Source organism: Drosophila albomicans, chromosome 2L, assembly GCF_009650485.2.
Source record: "Drosophila albomicans strain 15112-1751.03 chromosome 2L, ASM965048v2, whole genome shotgun sequence".
NCBI classification, from domain to species: domain Eukaryota; kingdom Metazoa; phylum Arthropoda; class Insecta; order Diptera; family Drosophilidae; genus Drosophila; species Drosophila albomicans.
The window spans coordinates 16,779,651-16,797,211 of NC_047628.2; the positions used below are offsets into that span (position 1 = coordinate 16,779,651).

Below are 17,561 nucleotides of genomic sequence, written 5' to 3' on the forward strand. Positions count from 1 at the left end.
TTATCAAAAATAGCATAACTAGAATATTTTTATCACGATTACTTAATTGAACTAAATCAACTGCTATTATATTTTTATTTAATCAGTTTCGCTTAACTAATCCACTAGTTGTGCTCAATCAAACTGCAAACAGTTTAGTTAAATGGTTGATTAATCTTAGTCAACTTCTCGCTTTGTGCGCAATTTAGTAGAAGGGGGAGAAAAGAGAAAAGTAAGCAAAAGTCGAAACGTGATTGGGTCTCTTTATGTGGCTGCCATCGTCATCAGTTGGATTTGCTGCCAAAGTGAAATGGAAAGCAAAGCAAAAAAAGTACAAAACTACTACACGTTCAATGTTTGCGGTTTTGTTTCTGTGCACGTTTTTGTTATGAATAAATTACTTAAAATATAACTGGGATATGCACACTTCTGCTCTGTCAAGTCAAGTCAAATCACATAAAAACAAAAGCGCACCGTCACGCGACATAAAAAAATTCAAAGTAATCTCCGCTTCTCACTATATTGAGTCCTGATATGCGCGAAATACGCATAATCAATGACTGAAACTGGCGGGAATTCTGGATTTTGGCTTTAGTCAGGATTCTTTTTTCTCCCTCTACATTTCTGCATCATTAAGTAGCACAGCATGTCGACAATATGCTAATAACTGTCAAGGCAGCATTGAAGGAGCTGCACATTACACATACGCCCTGTGGAGCGTCTGAACTTCTGTGTGGAATACTAACTATATTTTATGGTAAATATGAAAATATAAAGCAGACTGCACTATGTTGAAACTTAAAGTAACCTACACTCAAATATTAAATTGTAGAAATTTCCAATTATAATTTCTATTTCAGGTGCTGCAAATACACAAAGTATACAAACCATTTTTGGCTGCGAAATTGACAGAAAAAACATTTACACACAAAATGCCACAAAATGCTGCCCACAGCTGTGTGGTTGACTCCTTGGGAGTGTTGATTCCACCAACAAACAATTTGTGGACCACTAACTACGGTCAGTTTATTTCATATTTCTATTTGTCTTTCGCTCACGTTGTTAGTAAAATAATTTACCTGCTGTTTGTTGTGCTAACTTTAATTTTGACTTTTATGTTAATTCTATAATATGTAGTTGTATGTATTATTTTGCATATTTATTTAGAGAACTGTTGGATTAATAAGAATTTATTATAGTACACACTAAACATTATTGCTTTCTTCTTTTGCAGAGTTGACAAAAAGCTTCTAGCTGCTTCTGATGATTGATGGAAACTTCGGGAGCTGTTGCAGGACATCACAACAATGACCTAATCTCTACCAGCAGACATGAGGTATGTGTATTTTGTATCTTATCTGTGTAAACATGTCCTATCAGCTACAGCAATTCTAAATGTCTGCTCCTCTTTAAACAAGCGTTGACTTTGACATCCTTTTTGGGCAACATTTGGCTTCAAATGCGACCCTTTTAATTATGCAAATTTGAGCGTTAATGTGCCCAACCATAAACTCTGTGTGGCTAACACGTGTGTCGACCCAAAATAAAGGGGCTAAAATGATTTAAAGTTAAATTACGAATCTGGTTAATCTAATTAGTGGCAAGTCTTTAAGGCAAACAAACCAAATTTTTTTAATAATGTTTCCAGATAAACAACAAATTGTTAATAGTAGTTGGATAATCTTAATTCTTAATCATATTTTAATATTCAACTTCAATTATTTGAAAGTCAGTTATATTTATTTTAAATATTCAAATTACAACTAGAAACTGACAATTATTGTAAATACTATTACAAACTTAGCCGCAAATTCTGGCACTTCGTTTAAATTTGTCTTTTGTTTTTGAGGTTGGCACAAAATATTTGTTTTAATTAGAAAAGTCAATTTGTCGAGAGGGAAAGTAAAACTTGTTTTTCTTGCAATTTTCATAAAAATACAGACAATCAGTTAATCCTAGCAAAAACTAACTGCAAGGCAATTTATATTTCTAAAGTTTTGGACTAAGCTGCTTTGGCAATCAAAGTGTTTGCTTTCAAGAAACGAATCCATTACGTGACTTTTATACACAAAATCTCAGCAAACTTTAATTTAATTTCGCCAGAATACTTTCAGCACAATAAAATGTTGTTGGTCACTTAAATTTCAATAATCCCAAAAATATTATAATCACTAAAAAGAAAATATTTAAAAGCAACTTTCAAACTCTGCATTTATGAGTTATAAAATTGCTTTATTTTATTGCATATCAGAATGCCAAATACTTTATGTCTGTGTGAGGTAATAAAATTGAATTTGAATTGAAATTAAATACAATTTGTATAAAGTCATAAAAAGTCAATCGTCTGGCAATTTGAAAGCTGTTAAAACTAGAAAACCAATCGAAATGCAAATTTCAAATTTGAAATTTATTTTATTTCTGTCATATTCGCAATAACTTGTGACTACTATGCAATAAATGTGTGTGTTTAAAAGGAAAAGTCTTTTGTAATTTCCCTTGACTTCGCCATCAATTTTCCATATGCATTTATCGACGTCTATTTACAATCACTTGCCGCATACAAAAGCGTCAAAAAGTGGAATGTAACGTGAAGTAAAACTCATGCTGCTGCTGCTGTGAAAACTCGGAAAAGCGGAAAAATATTTGCTGCAAATAAGTGTGTACATATGTTGCCTGGCATTTGCAAGTTGTGCGACAGATTGATCTATCGTGTTTGTGTTTACTGAAGCGACATTTAAAAACTAAATCTGACTACGTTGACTGCATTTCAAAGAGGGAATATTTTGCTTTTCTTTTTTTTTTTAAGTGTATTACAACTCTGGAATATTTTGCTCTCTTTTTAAAGTGTACAACAAACAATGGATATTTTTGCACTTTTTTTAAAGTTCATTACAAACTCTAATAAGTTTTTCAATATATGTCATTTGTATGTAGAAAATCTAAAGTTTACTACGTTGACTGAAATTACTACGAAGAGGGAATCCGCTTGCTTCTTTTTCTTAAAATGTATTACAAACTATGGGATTTGTTGCTCTTTTTTAAAGTGCACTACAAACTATGATAATTTCTTAAATGTTTTGTTAGATTGCTTAACATTCTTCGTTTGACATTCCATTCGATCTTGCATTGTTCTCGTCATGCTTCGAAATTAACAGTAGCCAGGCGAAACCTTTTTGTCATGCCAAAAGTCGAGAAAGTTCTTTATTGTTTGCCATTGAGAGATGTTTGCTGACAATAGTTGGCGAAGGCTGTGGCAAAGACTCTTGTGTCGCACAATGACTAACAACAAAGGGCAGGAAAAGCCAATGAAATTTGCTTTTACTCAACTTTTCGATAACAATAAGCCAAAAGGTTCATTTTTCTTTTCGGGTTAGCTCGGATCTTCAAAATGACTTCAAATTTCTTCATTTGCAACATGATGTTGATGCTTGAGAAATGGCTGTCAAACTTTTGAAGCATTCAATATCACACATTGAATAAATTAAAATATAAACTTTGCAAAAGTTCAGTCGAGTTGAAAGCTGGCCTGCATCACACTTTGACACCTCAGCTTGAGTTTGATTTCGATTTGAATTTGGATTTTGATGTGGAATTAAAACACACACTACGCTAGACGAAACTTGATTTATGTGCTACAAATCAAATTGAATTTTTTTATATTTGACTGCAACAGCAGGTGAAACCTGTGGGAGCTTTAAATATTTAGTGAAGCAGCTCGACGACCAGTAACAAACAAGGACAGGCAACAAACGAACGTCGTGTGTCAACACAATCAGCATAATAACGGAGGGTCTCAGAAACCGAGAGCCCCAAAGGCTCCAATAAAAGTGGATTAAATGCAAACATGTGTGAGGTTGTTTCGCTCCAGCTTTGAGATTATGACCAACACACAAACACACACATACACAGAAAGCACATCCCATTAGTTAGAACCCAACAAAACACAAATTGATCCCACACGGTTGCCTGCGGCAATGTCAAAGTCAAACTTAATGCCTCATGATTTTCGTTATATGGCACATTAGGCCGGGCAAAAATCATGGGCCGGATGTAGTTCAAGCTCAAGTTTTTGGGCTCACAAAGTTGAAGTGCGCATTTCCCTATTGTCCGGTAAAATCCTTAGAACTGAGATTGTAATACATGCTGGGTAAATTAAATATGCTTAATATAAATTATTTAAAACTAATTTCAACACGGCTTGGCACTCAATAGCTGCGTAGTTTTGTGGCTCGAACACAAATGAAAGGCAAACTATTTACTTTATTGAATTTTGCACAAATTTCAAGACATCTTCTCACAGATCAAGTTGCACAATATTTTATTCACTTCAATTGAGCTGCCTCAAATTTATGATATGAATCAGTTACGCCCAAAGGCGTTATACTAATGTGCATATAAGTAAAGGATTTATCTTGGCAAACTTGAAATTTATATCTTATGCTTTTGACCTGCAATTTATTCTTGAAGCCTTTGGGTTAGTCTCATCAAGAGTTATTATAAGAATTATTATGATTTATCGAAGCAACTTGGTGTTTCAATCTGCAATTAAAGCCATAAAAAAGATAATTTATTGATGCAACCTAAACTTAAATTAGCATTGAAATAATAGCTACTATTTAATGATCTATCACCATTGATGCATACCGCTTAAAGAGGTTCGTTAGTCGTCTTTCATAAGATTTGCACAAGTAATTAATGCCATTTGCAATTGAAAAGAAGCGAGAGCATTTTTATTACGCGCACAATTTGTAGAGCGGCAGCCGAAAACCAATAAATTTGCATATAAGAGAAGCGAGAGAAGGTAAAGAGTAAAAGGCGAAAAAAGCGGGAATTTAAAACTTAATTAATTCAATTGCAATGCGACGGTTGCAACAGTCGACTGTATATTTTGTTTCTTATTTATTGGATTACATTTACCGAGTTGATTTGTGCCTCTTTCGCTCTCGCGTTGTCCGTGTTTTCACGTGCAGTTTAATTGATGTTTCAAGGAAATGCTTTTCTTATTTAAATAGTTGATTCAACGACGACGGGCGACACAAAATAAACTGTGACTACCTTTTAATTATTTATAGTTACTTACTTTCTCCTCGTATTGATCGGGCTTACTCAACATGTTTATAATTAATTGACCTATTTATTTACCTTGCTTTTACGCCCCAAACTTTTGCGTCGCGCTAATTATGAAAACTTTGACTGAGGCTGATTAAAAAGTCCAAAGACATGTTGTAAGTAAGTCTTGTTGCAAATTTTCGGTAAACTTTTATACCTTTCTGAAGTTGAAACTACATTTGCTGATGCTGATGATATATCAGCAAGCTGTGCAACGTTGACTGAAAGGTTTTCTTTGGCAAGTAAAGTAAAAGCAAAACTTTTGCAGAGCAGCAGCTGTTGACATTGCTGTGGTATAGTTACTTGATGACAAATTTACCGACCACTCATAGAATTATGCAAATGTGCGCATCAGCAGCATCTGTATATACATACATAGCTTTTGAATATCTAACGATATATTCTGACAAGAGACTTTCGTCGTTTTACAGTTATTTCTTGTGCAATTTGCCCAAAAAAATATGCTATACTTTTTGCAGCAGACTGAAGTTTATCTTTTCGGTTATTGACTTTGGTTTTATTAAATAATATTTGAGTTAAGAACTAATACAAATCAATTTAAATACTGCAAAGTTTAATTAAAATCGCATTCGACTCACAGTGTGTGTATTTTTCGGTATTACATTTTCGGCTTTATTTCAAGTTACTCAAATTGAAGTTTTCAATTCACTTGGAGTGTTATGATGCAGCAGCTTTGAAAACTTTGGCATTGCTTTGCATTTTCCAGTGCATTGCAAATTGTTGGGGTATAAAGAAAAACTTTTGCATGCACAATTTGTGCATAGAGATATTCTGGATTTTGGTAGCACATTTTAGCCACAGTTTGGCGAAGTTTGCCACATTTCGACCTCGGAACACAATCAGCAAATGTTTCGCTTCAGCCATTATCATTAATAATTCAATAGTTTTGGGTGGGTTTGCCTCTTTGCAAGCTATGTATATAATGGTATTGATGGGCATAATAAACTGAATTCCGTTGCAAGCAGCTGTTGCTGTTGTCATATTAACGTGCCACATGATACTTTCTATGAATATAATCTAAAATGCAGTTTCATAGTTTCAGCTCACGGAAATGGTCCCTTTGTTGAGCAGCTCAAAAGTGCAATAATATTTTATTTTTTTGTTCAGCTATTTTCTCTTATTAGTTCTTTCGCTTGTCATCAAAACATTCCATTGGGTTTTCATTTCCATCATTTAAAAGAGATTTCTTTTTTCCTTCTTGTTACCATTATTTTTTTTAGATAACAAACAGCTTACATTGTTGAATATAAACATTAAAAATAATACTCGAGTAGATGCATTAAATTTGATTGCAGCGTAAAAATCTTAAGAATTACAATAAAGCCGCAGAGCATCAACAAAAAAAAAATATGCAAGTGAATAGTTTGCTGAGCATACCTTAATATAAAATGCAACCACAATGTTGGCACATCAAATAATAATTTGCGTGTAAATCTTGTTGAGAGTAAGCAGCAAGGAATCTTCTTGTGCTTTACCTTCGGCATAAAATAGTCATAAACTAGGCAAGTTGCTGTCTCTACAAAGTAACGAGAAGTAAATTTAATTTGTTATTTACATAGTCACCGTCACAGTATTCGTTTTTATTCCAGTGAAAAGCAGTTCAGCAGTTTGCTCTGTAAGCCAAATTACTTGTGTACATATGTGTGCAACTATAGCAACGTGGATTGCTAGTTATAAGACTTGTTAGCACATCTTTAATATTTAATGTGAAAGCATTTTGATGTTAAGCTTATCTACGTATTATTTATATATCATTGCAAACCTTTAATTAAAGTTTCTGCCATTTAATTTGCTTATTAAATCCCGGCTAACAACTGGAAAACAATATCATTGTCCTTGACATGATTTTGCCTTGACTTTAGCTAAGCTAATTTATTATCACAATTGTTAGGAAGTGACACATAAATTACGCGACACTTTAGCCAAGTTATGCCAAATGGTATTTCTGTTTATTCGTCCATTTGTTGTGTGTGACATTACGAGTGTTTTCACAACCTTCGCTCGCATAACAAATGAATTACCTGCTTTCATTCAAAGTCACGCACTCCTAATAAGACGTCTTCTACTCACGGTTCGTGTCATTTCTTGGATGAATTTCATTTGCTTCACGTTTATGTCTGTAATGTGTCAGCTGATTATTGGCTATTAAAATGACTAGGCTGCTAATTGGAAATTTAAATTAAAATGCCATCCTTCGAGAGTCGTTATTGTGTGTTTAAAAGTGAGCGAGACATTTCCTTGTATTATTCAATTGAAATACGAAAATATATAAATTATTTTCTTCGTTCATTTTGTCCATGTGCCACATGGCGTATGAGTTACATGTGTGCAGCAAGCAGAGTATCCAAATAAATAGTTGAATCTGTAGGTGCTTTCAACTTTTGGCTAGTCCCTGCAACTTTTATGAAGGCACTTATAAACTTTCCGTTGAAATTTAAAGCAATTTGTTGGCTGAAAGGAAACATTTAACTTTAGTGAAACTTTCAACTGCGTTTGGTTTTCATGGCAGTCGGAGCTATTAAATGTGTACAAAGCAGATATGTCAGCTTCAGCTTAGAGTTTTTGGCTATAAAACTGTGCTATACAAATGTTTATTCTTAGAAATTCATAGTCTCGCCACACAAAACCATACAAAGTTTCAATATACTAGAATCATTTCAAAATGAATTAAATGTCAGTATACAAATTGAAAATGTTGTTGGTTGTTTCTCGAAAAGTTGAGCTATGAAAGTGATAGGTAAATGAGAATATAAAAACAAGTGATAAAGCTATAGTCGAAATGTTTGCCTAAACAGAAACAATATTGATTCCTCTTTCAATTGTCACTCTAAAAATGCAATAAATACACCAAGAGCTTTTGAAAAGTTGCCTTAACAATTCTAAACCTCAATAAAGTGCGGTGAATGAAAACTTTCCATTTCTGGCTGTCTCTTAATGTATTTGATTGAGTTTCCGAGTTCAATAGAGCATAAAAGTGTAGACAATGTTCAAATTGTTGTCAAGTGTGTCAAATTTGATGATATTCTTCTTGTGCAATCATTCGTACAAATAACAAATTTTGAGCAAAAGCATTTTAAAGGTAATCTCAGGCCTGATAAAATCAGTTTTTTGCCATCTTTTTCATCATACAACATAAAATAAATATTGAAATGTTAGTTACAAAACAAGAAACAAAAAATTAAAGGTAAGAAACTATTACGTAATCTTAAAATGGATTAAAAACTATTTTAATAATAGTTGCGAAGGTAAGTATGGTAAGTATGGATCCTGCGGGATCCATGCGAAGTCCTGAATGAAGTCCTTTGAAAATGCATAAGGAAACGCCCAAGTTATGATTGATTTCCATTTAACCAAAATACATTGAATGATCGCCCCTAAAAGTATGCAATTAAAAACGAATACGGCTTAAAAAATATTCGTTTTTTAGCGATAACTCAGGCAAATCCTTAAGGATCTGACAAGCACATACCTTTTTGTAACCAGAGTGACTAGTACTATCAATTGGCACTCAAGAATTTTAAGGATCTTTAAAAAAAACAACCTCAAACTTTTTCAAGGGTCCGGTATAGAAAAATAGTCAAAAATTCCAAAAATTCACAGTATCTCAGCCATTTAAAGGACGATCAGGATATCCTTTGGCACAAGGATAGCTCTGTATGATAGAAACTGATTGGCATAATCTAAAGGACGAATGTCCTTAAAACAACAAAGTTATAAGGACTTTTTTATAAACAAAAAATTGCGTATAGCTCGGCCGTATCCTGTCTGATCCTGACGAATCCTGTGTCAAACAAAATCTTTTGATAGGGCCTATCATCCTGCCAAAGGGCATTCAAATCGTCCTTGCAGTTCTCGAGATATCCTGGATTTTTCAATTTTCGCATATTTCCTTTGGCCCTGAAACTGAAAAATTACAAGTGTTGGATCCTTAGATGACCCCATCTTTTTTTGATGCCAATCGATAAAGTTGGCCTTTGCGATCCTAGCAAAACGTATCCTTTGAAAATAGGCAAGGATATGGCCGAGCTATGACTGATTTTCACTTCGATTAACTGCCTTCTATTTGTGCCCCTAAAAGTATGCAAAGAAAAATAATAAATACTTATACAATATTCGTTTTCTAGCCATAACTCGGCCAAATCCCCAAGGATCTGTCGAGGACACACTTTTTTATAATCAGGGTGAGCAGCACTATCGATTGGCATTCAAGGATTTTAAGGATTTCTCAAAAAAAAGAATCTCAAGTTTTTTCAAGGGTCGGGTAAAGAAAATTGCCAAAAAATCAAAAAATCCGGCGTAACTTAGCCATTTGAAGGACGATCGGGATGTCCTTCAGCACAATGATAGCTCCAGTTGATCAAAGCTGATTGGCATCATCAAAAGGACGAATGTCCTTAAAGCAACAAAGTTATAAGGACTTTTTTATAAACAAAAAATTGCGTATATCTCGGCCGTATCCTGTCTGATCCTGACGAGTCCTGTGTCAAACGTAATGTTTTGATGAGATCTATCATCCTGCCAAAGGGCATTCAAATCGTCCTTGCCGTTTTCAAGATATCCTCGATTTTTCAATTTTCACTTATTTCCCTTGGTCCTGAAACTGGAAAATTACAAGTGTTGGATCCTTAGATGACTCATCTTTTTTTGATGCCAATCGATAGAGTTGGCCTTTGCGATCTTAGCAATACGTACCCTTTGAAAGTAGACAAGGATATGGCCGAGCTATGGCTAATTTAGATCAGGCTTACTTTTTAATCATGACCCTAAAAGTATGCAATTAAAACGAATAAACAAGGCTGTTAAGCGAGCTCCTATAAGTATGCAATTTAATAATAAAAGTGCTGGGTGTAATTTGAAAAACCGTTGTTTATTTAATTGTACTACATAATTCGAAAGCTAATAAGAAAATATTTATCGACAATAAATAGAATTAAAATAAAACTTATATCAATTTTAATGTTATGCTTTAACACGTAATGACCACTCAATTTACTTTAATAAATATTTTATGATTAACACAATCTTAAACTGAATGGGATTGAACCAATAGTTGTCAAAAAACCACCAGAGTCAAGTTGAAAGATAATTAATTTAATGCTTACAAATCCTGAGATTAACGCTAATTTAATTGGATTGGTCTGCGATGGCATTCTCGGCTGAAGGAAGGCTCAACACAAGAGCTTGACTTCCTGCAGACTTTACTGGTAACACAATTAAGTATGTCGCTATCTGCAGTATCTCAAATTGTGTGCGTTTGGTGGTTTGTTTGTATATCATTAAACTGTTGTGCTTGTCCTTGGATTAAGTATGGCATTTAGGTTATAGCAATCTTTCATTTGTTTTCTCTTTTGCACACTTTCCTTTTCATGACCTGATTTTTGTTAGTTTCCTTCCTTAAATAGAGATCTTTAAGTTTTTTGCTGTCAGAATATTTAGATATGAATATACTATTTACATTTTTTGATAACATATGAGAAAAATCTCTTTCTTCAAAATGAACTAAAGTATGCTGCTTGAAACTTTCTCGTGGGCAGCTTGTCAGTTGCCAGCTGCAAGTTAGTCTTGTAAGATATTCGCCAAAGTTTTGGCCAAGTCACGTGTGGTTCTCATCTACTGTTGCACGAAGTTCTAACTAACTTCCGGGAACAAACAATTGCAACGTCTTGATTTTCGCAGAACAATGCAGCAAGTGTGGTCAGCTCTGTCGACTGTTAGACAAGACGTTTCCATGGGTGCTGAAAGGAAAGTAAAAGAAGTATAAATAAATGTGAGAGCTTGATACTTTTGTGTACTTAACTTAAATATCAGTTTTTTCTCTTTTAAATTCGTTATTAAATTTTTGATGTAGCTATGCTTACTTCATGAAATTGCAATTTACAATTATGTTTATTTTGTTTGCCATGCTAGCCACCAAACCATCTAACCACTTAGACCAGCAACTATAAATGTGTGCACAACTCTTGCATTGAGCAAAAGAAGAGTTGAGACAGCTTTTAATGAAAATAAAAAGTAAATAAGAAGAGCAGAGCTAAGTAACCACAGTTCCAACAGTTCTCAGTTCGTTTTTTAAACTTTCTCATTCATTTTACCCTTTTTTTTCCTTACTTGGCACTTCGTCCACAACTGCTTCAATAGAGCGCCGTGTTTCATATCTTCAATTCAATAGAAAATGTTGCCATTTTTTTGTACAAGTCGTTTTAATTACTTAATGGATTTTCCATTTTGATATGCCTGCTTTAAATTGCTTTAAATGCACAAAATTATAAATGCACAATATTATATCGTTATCGGAATATAATTTAAATAAAATAAGTTCAATTTCACTCCACATAAATTTATGTGGACTGTATCGATATTATATAGTGGAAATTATATACGAATAAAATATTCCATTGAAGTATTGTTTTAAATTTTTTGAATGATTGTCGAGTGGCAAAATAAATAATTATCTGAAAAGTATATGTTATGAAAAATGTATTCTGAAAACAATAATAAAAAAAATTATGTTTGTTTGACAGAGTATTTCTGGAGACCATTTAAATATAAATTCACATTTAACTATATTAAAAGCATATTAAACGAAATGGAGAATATTAAAAGGAGGCTTCCATGCATTTACTGCACTCAATCTCAACTAAGTGATTAGTATGGGGCGATTATCTTTTCTAATACAACAATAAACCTGAAAAGAACAATAACAAAATGCTTTGATTTTAATTGCCTTGGGCACTTTGGAAATAAATGCAGCGGGAAAATGTTTTATCGTTCAGAGCATAAACAATGGACAGCTATTGCTTCACATACAATATTTTCAATAGATATTTTCCATCGCTCATCCAGTTTTTCATCTACTTGCAGTTTACTAAATGGCCACATCAATATAATTGCCTACGATTGAATGGTTGCAATAACCGAAGCTTTAGTGTAGCACAGCACGCAATAAAGCCATCACTAGCACCATCTAGCGGCGAGTGGTTGTACCATATGCAACAAACTACGAAACTTGGCGAGGCAAAATAAGTAATACTGCAAGCAAAACTTTCAGCAGACCAAACAGACTTAAATGTAATTTCATTTTCATTTTTCCATTTTTTGTGGGTGGCTAGAAAATAAGTGTTTATAAAAAAGCAATTTCATATTTAAAATGAAATAAAATGTATACTGAAGTATCGAGATTTTTGTTTTAAATTTGTAAATTCACTTCGTAGTAGTGATAACTTTTTAATTAAATGAGTATGAAGAAGGTGTGCGTAGCACTGTCATCCTAGATGTGCTTGCAGCCACCTGCAGGGCAACTTCAAAACGACTGACAACAAAAACTGCATAACAAGCCGAACTGTGGCCTGTGAGTCGCGGGTTGCGGGCTGCGGTTGCGGACTGCAGATTGTGGAATGCGGTAAGCTGCGAGTGGCATTTACTATTTACTATATGCTAAATGAAATATGCTACCTAATGAAAAATGCAGATGCGGAGAAACTTTAATAAACAATTTGACAAATTAAATGTCTGTAATCAAAGGGATTTAACTTCATGCACGCAAACAGTTTAAGGATTATGCTCTTTATAATCCTTTGGAAGCACATTCATCATTCCCTAAGCACTGTTTAATTTATTTTAAGCATTTAGTTTTTCCTCGCTTTTATTTTGTTCTCTCCCTGGTTTTCATCGCCTTCTTTTGTTGGGATTTTCGCTGTTATAAGCGGATTTCCGCAAGTTTCCTGCCAAGCATTCCCCAAAGTTTCACCTGACAACAGAGCAGACGGAAAAACATGACCCAGCTAGTTGAGTAGAAAACTATACGCGGTGTAACATTTTCAGCGAGTTACTTAAATGCTATTCTTACTTGTCTAACCTTAAGCTGTGTATCGCTAGAGCTCGACTATAAACTTAAATTGTATAAGAATGAAATTTTAATTTAACATTGCTTTAAAATGCTTTCATTATAAATATTCATTAAATAAAATCATTTTTTCCACATTAAACAAATGCAACAATTTATCTAAGCTAAAAGCAATGGAAGGTTGGTCAACAAAACACTTGTCTACCAGCATTGTTTACATTCTTGGGGCAGACCAACGAGGATGAGTACTTTTGTGACTAACTGTGCAAGGTCCTCCTATTGCAGCTGTCAGCCAGAAGGATGCCAATGTCAAGCGTCCTGACACATGCACAAAACGATGTTAAATGCCAACGAGCTATGCCGACGTACGGAAAATTCCACGAAATGGAAAAGGAAAAATAAATAAAATGACCACAGCAGCAATCGCGAGAAGCGCAGTCAAATAACCAACGTTTATTGTATTGTCAGCAAGTTCCTGTGTCACATTTTAAAAAGACATTGCGATTTTTGGAATTGGCAAATGCCAAACCTCTATTAATTGGAGAAGTTCATGAACTTTCAAAGTTTACACAACTCAAATTATAATAATATGTTATAGGAATGCATAAATCAACTTAACATCAGCAGCCTAAATTATTGAAGGTAAAAATTAAGTTTATTTTATTATAGAAACCAAGAAGATTTAAACTACTTGCTTCAAGAAATTGACAGTAATTTGTAATTTGCTATAGAAGCCACAATTTGATTGTACATAAATTTCATTTCAAAACCCAAAAATAGAAGCACATAATTCGTATTTCGTTGCTCACATTGCAATCGAAGAGTTAAACAAGAAAAAAAGAAGAATAATGATTTAGTCGTCCCAAGATATCTGTCACCTGTCTCAGAAGCAAAACAATTTTAGCTCAAGGCCAACAACAAGCTATGTTGTATGATATTGGGAAAGCGACTTCAAGGTCCAAATTAATGTAGGGTAATTCACAAAAAAGGAATAGTCGATAGTCGAAAGACATTCCTTCCTGGCGCCATTGTCAATACATATATAAATCAATGCTAAGGAAATGCCTGCTGATGGCATTTTTTTTCCTGTGCTTGTTGTTTTTCGGACATGGCCAACAGATGTTGGCAGATGAAGATGGAATCACAACGATGTGCATGAGCAGAGCATGATGTCAACAACAACGGCAACGATAACGTACAATGGACATGGACAGGAGATCGTTTCAGACAGCAGCAGCGGGATGGCTTCAAATGAAACACACATGCGAAAAAAGAGAAAGATAAAGAGACTGCAATTTCATATGGAAATTGATAAGAATTAAACCCAGTTTTCGAATTGAAACTCCTAAAACTGTGGGTCATTAAAGATTTAAATAAAATACAAAATTAAGTGATAGCCACATTAAAGAACAAGGTAACTTATTCGAGCAGTTGCAGCACTTTAGTATAAACAAAAAATAAATAACTACCAAGAAACTGCAATTTGAAATGAAAATTGATTGGAATAAACCTTAAACTCTGGGTCATTTAAGATTTAAATATAATACAAAATAGCTACATTAAAGAACACGGTAACTTATTCGAGCACTTGCAACACTTTAGTATAAACAAAAAATAAATAACTGTCCGACGCAGAGCAGCCCATAAATCGTGACTATCATCGCTAGTGAGGCAAACAAGGCTCGCTCTCTCTTCGGACAGCTTAGGGATGCCCCCAACCCAGAGGAGGACACTTCACATACATACGAGCATAAAAGAGCATATGTACATTGTACATATTCCTTGCTCGGACAATTTCACTTTGAGAAAGCTGTTTGTTGTCCGCATTTGTGGCTGGCTGTATGTGCAATTGCATTAGGGAATTTTATGGAATATTTATTACATTTTTGTTTACCAGTCGCTAGGTGTGAAATTTAATAAATTTCCAAGCGGTCTCCTTGGGATTTTATAACATTTGTAAGTTGAGAAATTAAAGTAGAAAGTAATTTAATTGCTTAAAGCTGGACAACGTACTAACTTTTATAGTCAAGCTAATAATAAGTTTATCAGTTAATTACTGCAATACTTAGTATTAAAATGAAACAAGTTACAAAATAACATTAACAACTGCAAATTATCTCAGTTTAGGTAGTTGAGAAATTGAACTAATTGTAATTGAGGTAAAGGTCAACTTCTAACAGCACACGACCTGGTTTTGTTTCGCATTTGGCTTGTTGCCAAAAACACAAAACCAATTCAGACAACAAGTCCAGAAGGAGGTACAATGCTTAAATATTTGATCAGGCAACGCAATTGAAATTTACATATTAAATTGCTGTACATGTTGGCTTTAGCTCTGGCCTTGTAAAAATCTAAACTAAGTGATTTTACTTGCTAATTGAATTTTAATTACTCGGCAATTGTTACCGAAAACTAGTTCTCCGAATTGACTACGAGCATTCGACATTGCCTTGGGGTAAACATGCTTGTCGAGCAGCTCTGATATAAAGTATTGCTACATATGCTTATGCTCGTATGAATAAATTTTCTCTCATTTAATTCGAGCGTGTGTCAGTTGCCGCAGCAGCAAATTCTTTTTTTTTCTTTTTTTTTTTAATGCGTAAATTACAAATACATTTTCCCGCTTAAGTGCTTTCATTTACACTGCACACGAGAGCAAGAAAATTCAGCACTCCATTTTTTTCCCTCTTTTTGCCAGCCGTCAGTTTGCGGTTATGCGACAGTTACGGGTTAACATGATGTACGAGTATAAATAATTAAATTTTTGTGCTCTCCCTTCGTTGTTTGATTAATTGAATGTGTGTGCACAACGTGCAACGTTGTTAAAATTGACTGTTATGCATGCCTTACAATCAAAAGGGGGCAAAAAAATGCAGCATTCATGCATTTATTGAGGCAGTGCGCGTGATCATGGATTGGCAGCTGACCTACATTGCGTATACGCGATTTGCTATCAAACGAATAACTAACTATACTGCGGCAGCTAACATGATAGACAATCTCTAGCAATAATTGTTCAGCAAATGGGTAAAAGTGTTCATATTTTATTGAAAGGTAAAACGTAACTTACCCACACTGTGCGTATACGCAATTTAAAGTTGGCAACTCGAAGTCATTATTCTGCTGATAATCCTGACTGATAATTGCATTCATTTTGTATCTTGAAAAAGTGCAAGCGTAATAAGGTTTTAATGCACTTATTGATCTGCAAAGAGAACAAGCAAAAAGGAAACGTAAACAAGAAATTCGATGTACAAATCGGACTATAAACAGAAATTGATTGTGCATGGTTTGTGTTCGTGCTCAGATAGAAGGCAGTCGATAAAAAAATGATATTTGAGCTGGAGTAAGTGCAGACATCAAACTTTACTGCAAAAAAAAATGCATTTCTATTTATGTTTATAGCTTGGCGATTGAAGTACTCTATCAACTATCAGTTGAATGTCAATGGTAGGAGTTAAGGAAATTGCAGTTCATAAAATTCTCAAGTACTAAATTCGCTATCAGTTAGTGAGGTGAATTATAAGCGTAGATAACAAATAATATAAAATAAATTGAGAAATACTGACGAACTGCCTCAACAAATAATTTCATGCTTTAATATTAAAGTTGAGCCTTTTTATGTGCTCAAGTCATATTACAAATTTGCATGGAATGATATTGGATTAGGCTTTGTGCTGTGTGTGTGCAAATTGATGTTAAGTAGATCAAAAGAGCAGTTGGATCAATTGACTCAGCTTCTCGTGCGTTGATTGGAAAACTTGAAGTGAATTGGTAAGCACATTTTCAAGCAACATAGAGCCCAATAACCTCAGGAAAAACTCACGTACAACGTCAGCTTGGAAGGTAGCACAAATTCGATTTAATGCTTATTTACATACATACATGGCGCTGACGCTGACGACGCTGTGGCAGGTGTGTCGAAAATTTAATATGTAAATACATATCAGAAGACTTGTTAAAGAGCACGGCAAAATTTTGATGGAAAATGAATGGGATGATGTTGAGCATTAACACCAACTGTTGCACACTCGATTATATTGTATGCAAATATAATTATGAGTATGAATATGAATTTCAATTTAAATATAGGCAGCGACAGCCTTGTTTAAAACTGCTTTAAAGTCTATCACAAGATATAAGAATTTAAAGGCAAATTTATGTTAATGTTTGTTATTAAATAGTCTAAACTAATTCTGTATTTAGTTGATTTTAGTTCTGGGAGCATAAAAACTATAACTACGTATAAACTCTAAACAAGGTTTAGCCTTAGTCGCTATGGATTATTTTATTACAATAAGGAATTGTGTGCTTTATTTCAATAAAATAATAATAATAATACATACAAAATAAGATTTTAAATAGTATTCAAGAGTTTAAATACTATAAAAAGCTATAGCTCACTGCTGCTGAAATATTCCATATTTACATGATTTTATAAATGCTGTTTTTTTTGCATCGCTACGATCAATACTGCTTTGAACAATTTGTGAAAAGCAACTCATAAAGTTCTGTTCTACACACGATTGCTACGCAACTGGCCAAGAGTCAGAGTCAGACTAATATCCAAGTTAATTGACGTTTGATTGAAGGTACGAAAACTGCAACGGAC

At 34.0% G+C, this 17,561-nt stretch overlaps 2 long non-coding RNA genes across 8 annotated transcripts in view; one reads left to right on the forward strand and one right to left on the reverse strand.

Moving 5' to 3' along the window:
• Nucleotides 1-24: 24 nt before the first annotated feature.
• LOC127565153 (uncharacterized) lies at nt 25-12,178 on the forward strand. The gene is made up of 4 exons (XR_007954532.1): nt 25-736; nt 840-999; nt 1,214-1,315; nt 11,968-12,178. It is a non-coding gene; the product is annotated as an uncharacterized LOC127565153 (long non-coding RNA).
• Nucleotides 10,095-17,561, reverse strand: part of LOC127565152 (uncharacterized) — a 47,368-nt gene continuing 39,901 nt past the window's right edge. For 2 of the 7 annotated variants that reach the window (XR_007954527.1, XR_007954525.1), the window contains 3 exons: nt 16,020-16,154; nt 10,565-10,844; nt 10,095-10,498 (listed from right to left, as the gene is read on the reverse strand). This is a non-coding gene — a long non-coding RNA (uncharacterized LOC127565152). Of the gene's footprint in view, nt 10,503-10,564; nt 10,845-10,967; nt 10,987-11,198; nt 11,420-16,019; nt 16,155-17,561 lie in introns of those variants that run through there. The other 5 variants (XR_007954526.1, XR_007954529.1, XR_007954531.1 and 2 more) reach the window with 5 other exon arrangements.